The sequence below is a fragment of the Capsicum annuum genome, chromosome 5 (genome assembly GCF_002878395.1).
Source record: "Capsicum annuum cultivar UCD-10X-F1 chromosome 5, UCD10Xv1.1, whole genome shotgun sequence".
Taxonomy (NCBI): Eukaryota; Viridiplantae; Streptophyta; class Magnoliopsida; order Solanales; family Solanaceae; genus Capsicum; species Capsicum annuum.
Genome location: NC_061115.1, coordinates 180,225,619 through 180,233,615, shown reverse-complemented (window position 1 = coordinate 180,233,615; position 7,997 = coordinate 180,225,619).

Below are 7,997 nucleotides of genomic sequence, written 5' to 3'. Positions count from 1 at the left end.
CAATTCTGCCATGTTCAGAATTTCTTCTCAATTAAAACTTTAAGGAGAGACAGTCAATGATAATGATATGATGGAAAAGACGCTCTCCACTTTTCATGCCTCGAATATGCTCTTACAGCAACAATCTCGAGAAAACATTTTCAAGAAGTATACTGAACTGAGTTCTCATCTTCTCGTGGCTGAACAAAATAATGATTTGTTGATGAAAAATCATGAGAACCGACCAACTGGATCTGCACTATTTCCTAAAGTGAATGATGTGCATGCTCACCATGCTAGGCATGGAAAAGGTTGCGGCCCTAGTCGTGTATGTGGTCATAGACGTGGTCGTGGTCGTGGTCACAATGACCAAGAAAGAAATCATATTCCGGGTGTTAATCATTCATCAAAAAAAAGGAAAGATGAGAAACGTGAAGCAGTTACTTATTTCCGATGTGGTGGAAAAGGACATTATTCATGTGATTGTCGTGCTCTCAAGTACTTGGTTGATCTTTATCAAGCATCACTAAAGAAGAAAGAGAGAAATTTCGAGGCTAACTTTCTCTCTGAAAATAATGTTGACATCACATGCTTGGATGTAGCAGACTTTTACGAGCACCCTGAAGGAAAGACTGATCACTAGATTGGTGATGGTTCCGTTAATATGGAAGAATGAATGCTTTTCTAAAAAACAAATTATTATTGCTTAAAATTAGTAAATAAAGAATCATGTAAAAGTAGTTGTTTGCATGAGTACTAGTTTTTTATTAGTTTTTATTAAGTTCAATTATATTATTGTAGTTTATTATTAAATTGAATTGAATTTTAATTTTACCATTATTTATTGAAAAAGAAAAAGAATAATCATTGACAGTATCTCTTCAATTTTTTCATCAACACTATGTATCAGTTAACTATAACATGAGGTGACCTAATAATTAAGGTACTACAACTTATACAATAAGTGGTAAAGTTATAAAATTAGCATAACCTTGCCGTGCTATTCATGTAAAACATCAACACTACATTCAAGTATAGTAATTTAACTTACTAATCTTCCTACGTGTGCTTTTAATCATTATGCATAGTAATTTTTTTATTTTTTTTCTTTCTTTATCATCAATACCAATTGTCATATAATATGCATGTTGTTTATTAGGTTTACTATGTGTCTATCAAATCTGTTGACAAGTAATTTTTTTTTCTTTGCACATGCCATGTAGCTATTTTTTTCTTTAACTATTGAAAAATAAAATGCTAAGCTAAGCTAATCACGTATTAATTAGATTTTTTTTTTTTTGTTTAGTAAAGTATGATTAATAATTTTTTATGTATAATCTTTCACTTTGTAACAAAAATTTAATATATATCTCATTTGGTGTATGTCATTTTATTTGAAGATATGAATAATTTTCAAAGTAAGCTGTCAAATTGTGAAGATATTTGTTTGATTGATTCTGGCACTACACATACGATATTCAAAGACGAGAAATATTTCTTTCATCTAAACATGGACAAGAGTAATGTTAGTACAATTTTTGGTAGTGCTAATTTGATTGAAGTCTTCGGAAAAGCCATTATAATATTGCCCAAGGGAACTAAACTCATCATAAATAATGCTATATTCTCGCCCAAGTCTCGGAAAAACTTGATGAGTTTTAAAGATATCCGTGAAAATGGTTATCATATCAAGACATTTGATGAGATGAATCTTGAATATCTTGGTATCAGCAAGAATGTCTCTGGGCAAACATGTGTTGTTGAAAAGTTCCCTGTTTTATCTTCTGGCCTGTATTGGACAAAGATTTGTCCAATTGAGGCACATTCTATAGTAAATCGAAAGTTTACTGATTCCAATACTTTTGTACTTCGGCATGATCGTCTGGGACATCCATTATCAATAATGATGAGATGAATAATAAAAAATTCAAATGGACATCCATTAAAGAACTTGAAGGTTCTTTTGAATGGTGAATTTTCATGTAATGTTTATTATCAAGGCAAGCTAATTGTGAGACCATCGCCAACAAAAGTTGGGATTAAGTCCCTCGTATTCTTGAAACTTATACATGGGGACATTTGTGGACCAATTCACCCACCAAGTAGGTCGTTTAGATACTTCATGTTCCTAATAGATGATTCTTCTAGATGGTCTCATGTGTGCCTTTTGTCATCTCGAAACTTGGCATTTGCAAAATTGTTGGCATAAATAATACGATTACAGGCTCAATTTCCTAATAATCAAATTAAGTCTATTCGCCTTAATAATGCTGTAGAATTTTCATCCCAAGCATTTAATGACTATTGCTTATCGATTGGGATAAGAGTGGAATATCCTATACCCAATGTTTACATTTAAAATGGCATTGCTGAGTCATTAATAAAACGTCTGCAGTTAATAGCAAGACCATTACTGATGAAAACTAAGTTGCCCACTTTTGTTTGTGGTCATGCAATTTTGCATGCTGCAACACTTGTTCGACTTAGACCGATAAATTATCATAAATTTTCTCCATTGCAATTGGTTTTGGGTCAAAAGCCTAATATATCTCACTTGAGAATTTTTGAGTGCGGTGTATATATGCCTATACCACCACCAAACCACACCAAGATGGGCCCTCAAAGAAGGTTAGGATTTATGTTGGGTTTGAATCACCCTCTATTATTCGCTATCTTGAAGCACTAATGGGAGATATGTTCACTGCTCGATTTTGCAGATTGTCGGTTTGATGAGATACTTTTCCTAAAATTAGGGGGAGAAAGTGATATCAAAAGAGAAATTTTATGGAAAAATTCATCACTATCTCATCTTGATCAACGTGTTTCTATTTGTGAGCAAGAAGTACAAAAGATTATTCATCTGCAGAGAATTGCAAATCAAATACCAGACGCATTTACAGATTTAAAAAGGATCACTAAATCACATATTCCTATAGAGAATATCCCAATTTGAATTGATGTCCCTAAAGGACTATCCACTAGTGTCATAGCTAATGAATCTAAAGCACGCTTGAAGCGTGGCAGACCATTAGGTTCTAAGGATCGAAATTCTAGAAAAAGAAAAACAAATGGTCAAGATGACACTACGAAAGATCGCATATGGAAGTTCAAGATTTGAGCAATGTTGATATCCCTAAAGGAGTCAATAAGCCTGAGACTCAAGAAAATAAGGAACTATCTATAAATTCAAGTAATGTTGAAACTAATCTGAATTGATTTGAAATAATAGTGGATTATGTATTTACATATAATGTTGCAACAAAAATTATGCAAGACAGTAAGGATCTTGAACCTCGATCTATCACAGAATGTCGACAAAGAAATGACTGGCCAAAATGGCAAGAAGCAATTCAATCTGAATTGAATTCACTTGCCAATTTTTGGACCTATAACTCAAACACCTGATGGTGTTAAGCCCGTTGGCTATAGATAGGTCTTTGTGCAAAAAAGAAATAAGAAAAATAAAATACAAAGGTATAAAGTACGCCTTGTTGCATAAGGATTTTCACAACGGCCTGGTGTCGATTATGATGAGACATATTCACCAGTTATGGACGCAATAACATTGCATTATATTATTAGTTTCACTATCCATGAGAGACTTGAAATGCATTTGATGAATGTGGTAACAGCCTATCTGTATGGATCACTTGATAATGAGATATATATATGAAGATTCTTGAAGGATTTAAAATGCCGAAAGCATATCGTTCAAAGCCTCGGGAAATGTATTCCATTAGATTGCAAAGATCATTGTATGGTTTGAAGCAATCTGGACGCATGTGATATAACCGTCTTAGTGAATATTTATCTAAAGAAGGTTATACGAATGATGAAATTTTTCCATGTATTTTCATAAAAAAAACGTCGGAGTTTGTTATACTTGTTGTCTATGTCGATGACATAAACCTTATTGGAATGCCAATAGAGCTTCAAAAGGCAATTGATTACCTAAACAAAAAATTTGAGATGAAAAATCTCGAAAAGACAAAGTTATGCCTTGATTTGCAAATTGAGCATTTGACAAACGATATCTTTGTTCATCAATCTGCCTACACAGAAAAGGTGTTGAAACGATTCTATATGGATAGAGCACATCCATTAAGTACTCCGATGGTTGTTCGATCACTTGATGTGAATAAGGATTCATTCCGACCTCAAGAAAAGAATGAGGAACTCCTTGGTCCTGAAATACTATATCTTAGTGCAATTGGTGCACTAATGTATCTTGCAAATACTACACAGCCTGATATTACCTTTTCAAAAAATTTGCTAGCAAGGTATAGTTCTTCTCCTACTAGGAGACATTGGAATGGGATCAAACACATATTACGGTATCTAAAGGGGACTACCGATATGGGCTTATTTTATTCTAAAGATTGCAGTTCCAATTTTGTTGGTTATGCTGATGCTGGGTTCTTATCTGACCCGCATAAAGCTCGGTCTCAAATAGGCTATGTATTCATATGTGGGGGTACTACCATATCTTGGAGATCAATAAAGCAGACTATCGTAGCCACTTCATCGAATCACGTTGAGATTATAACTATTCATGAACCAAGCCAAGAGTGTGTGTGGTTGAGATCTATAATACATCTCATTCGAGAAAAATGTGGCTTGCAATGTGAAAAAGTACTCATAATTTTATATGAAGATAATGCAGCATGCTCAGCACAACTGAAAGGTGGATTCATAAAAGGAGATAGAACGAAGCACATTTCGCTAAAGCTCTTCTATACACATGAGCTTCAAAAAAATGGTCATATTGATGTACAACAAATTCATTTAAGTGACAATGTGGATGATTTATTCACCAAGTCTCTTCCAACTACAACTTTTAAGAAGATGGGGCACAAGATTGGAATGCAAAGTTTCAAGGATGTTCTTATTAAGGGGTACTCTTTTTTCCTTACGAGGTTTTATCCCACTGAATTTTTCTTGTAAGGTTTTTAATGAGGTAGCCTATATGCATATTGTTAGACATTCAAGGGGGAGTGTTATGATATATATTAATTATAGTGAATGTCTATCAAGATCTATTTGATGTCTATCAGGATTTGATGTATTTGTCTTTTAGTGTGAAACTAGGGGCAAATTCCCCCTATAAATAGAAGGGCTTCCTTCATTGTAAATTATCCCTCAAGAGAAGAAATAAGAATTACTCTCTCTATTCTCTCTACTCTTCTTCTTTATTCTTTCTTGTTTTATAACAACAGTATTATTTTGTTGAACCAAAAATATATTTGCTTTGTAATTTGAAATGATCAAGATTCATGGATCTAAAATGTAAAAATAGATGAAAAGTGCGATATACAATTACTATACAAAATATTATTTGTGATGGCACCATTAACATCCACAGATTGTAATTTTCAGATAGTTTAGTACACAATAAAGCATGTAATGTATATGTATGTATATATATATATATATATATATATATATATATATATATATACATACATACATTGTTCAAAAATAGTAAAAGGTTGTTTTTTACTAATTTAAGAAAAACAGATTGATTAAATTTGAGTACCTTGAATATTAATGGAGGAAGATAAAGATGAAAAATGACATATTCTTCCTGCATATTAAAAAGAAAAATGATATATCAAAAATAATTTTTAAATATGAAGAATTAAAAAATGCATTAAATGAATTCATGAATAAAGCTAATGATATATATATATACACACATATATAGGAGTATATATAAGAGAACCTAAGAAGCTGAAATTCCATTCCAATTCAAATTTTATTTAAATTCAAATTCAATTCAAATTTTATTTAAATTCAAATTCAAACACTATCATAGTTATCTAGTTTATTAGTCTTTCTTATCCTTCCTTTTTTCAAATGTAATACATAGTTATCTTATCTATATATTTGAATTGAGATTAATATTTGAAGTCAATGAGATAATAATGATAATTTTTAAAATTTTTATTTTATATTTAATATATAAATATATTTTATAGCATTTAAAAAGTATAAATTTGTGTATTTACTACTCTCCACTCATGATTTTCTATTTTTAAACTAATGAAAATATGTTATTTTTTAAATCTAAAAACATATTATTTTTCACATTCAAATATTTTTTTAAAATTATAATAATAATCATAATAATAATAATAAGATTTTCTATTCAATAACCTACTACTACTACTACAAGTCAATGAGATAATAATGATAATTTTTAAAATTATTATTTTATATTTAATATACAAATATATTTTATAGAATTTAAAAAGTATAAATTTGTGTATTTACTACTCTCCACTCATGATTTTCTAGTTTTAAGCTAATGAAAATATGTTATTTGTTAAATCTAAAAACATATTATTTTTCACATTCAAATATTTTTTTTAAAATTATAATAATAATCTTAATAATAATAAGATTTTCTATTCAATAACCTTCTACGTGTCTTCTACTATTACTACTACAATTATTATTGTTTGTTTCAATTACTATTATCTTTTATTTAATATATTTTTGTTTGATTAAATATATCACCCTAAACGTAATGTTGTTGTTGTTGTTGTATAAAGATTTTATTATATTTTTAAATTTAACTAATTATAAAGATTTTATTACAATACTTTTAAACCTGTCCTAAAAACTACCATGTGGTTTCTCAACATTTTGTCACATGGCTTTTTCTAGCGCTTCGTCCTCTGTTTTATAATATATATAGATTTAAGCCTTTATGCATAATCATAACCGACTCTTCAACTTCTTAGGAGAGTTTATTCACAAAGTCGAATCAAGTCATTTTTCAATCGAACTTCCCAACTCCTAGTAGAGAGTTCAGATTAGATATTTTTGGTTCAAATTTTGAAAAAAGATTTGCATGTCATTCGTTTATTAGGTAGTTAAGTTAAAATGTTTGTGGCTTCACGACTTATTGAGGCAAATCCATATAACTAAAAAATGATGAATATTATGTGTTTAATTTAACTATCTAATAGACGAATGAAAATTTACACAGAAAATGTTTCAAAATTTGAACTGAAATTGTCTAATTGAAAATTTTTATTAAAAGTTTAGTTGTTTAATTGAAGTAAGAGTTAGATTGACTTTCTAAATAAAATATTCTAACAAATTTAAGAGGTTAATTATTTATTAAATATAAACGTGAACCGGCAAACTAATACCCATTGGTTTCCATTCTGTATTTTTATTTTATTTAAAGTCTAAAGATTTGATAAGATCAACACTCTGATCGTAATCTCTTGAAATCCTAAATTAAATGGGGGAGGAATTATTAGGGAAAACCAACTTTGTATCATTGTTTTATGTGCACGGTCACGTACAAATGATATTTTTTTAAGGGGTTTAAACGTTCTACAAAATTAATGGCCAATATAATAATACAAAGATTTTTTTTAGAGGGAGAGACACATTCATTAAATTTGAAATTTCTTTTGCGAGTGACTAATTGAAATGTCTTTCATATTGTAGGTCTATTTTTTATAAAAAATGATGATGACAAATAGACCTACTTATATGAAACATCATATAAAGATTTGTTATTAATGTGTTCAAAATTATATACTGAAAACAGAGGAAATATTAAACTAGTTAAGTTTTGAAAACAACAGATAACTGTAATTTATTTAAGAAATTTAATTTTCTCTCAATTGTTCAAGGTTTGGATTAATTTTTATCATGATGATAGAATAGAACATTAACATTATTCTATAATACTGACAATGGAATTTAAAAAATCTCAACAAACCCAATAAACACAGCAAATCACACAATATTTACTTTTTTTGAAAATTAGTGCAGAAATGAGGGGAAGAAGAGTACTATTTGTATGTTTTGGTATCTGAAATAGCGAACCGTCTAGAATCAACAATAGATAGTATAGAATATATATATTAACATAACTTATATATATTTAAATAAAATGAACAAAGAAAAATTTATAATAGACGAAAAAATATATGAAAATCACGAAGGATCAAAAATAAAAATAGTATTCTCTAATTGAGGAAGAAGATATAAGA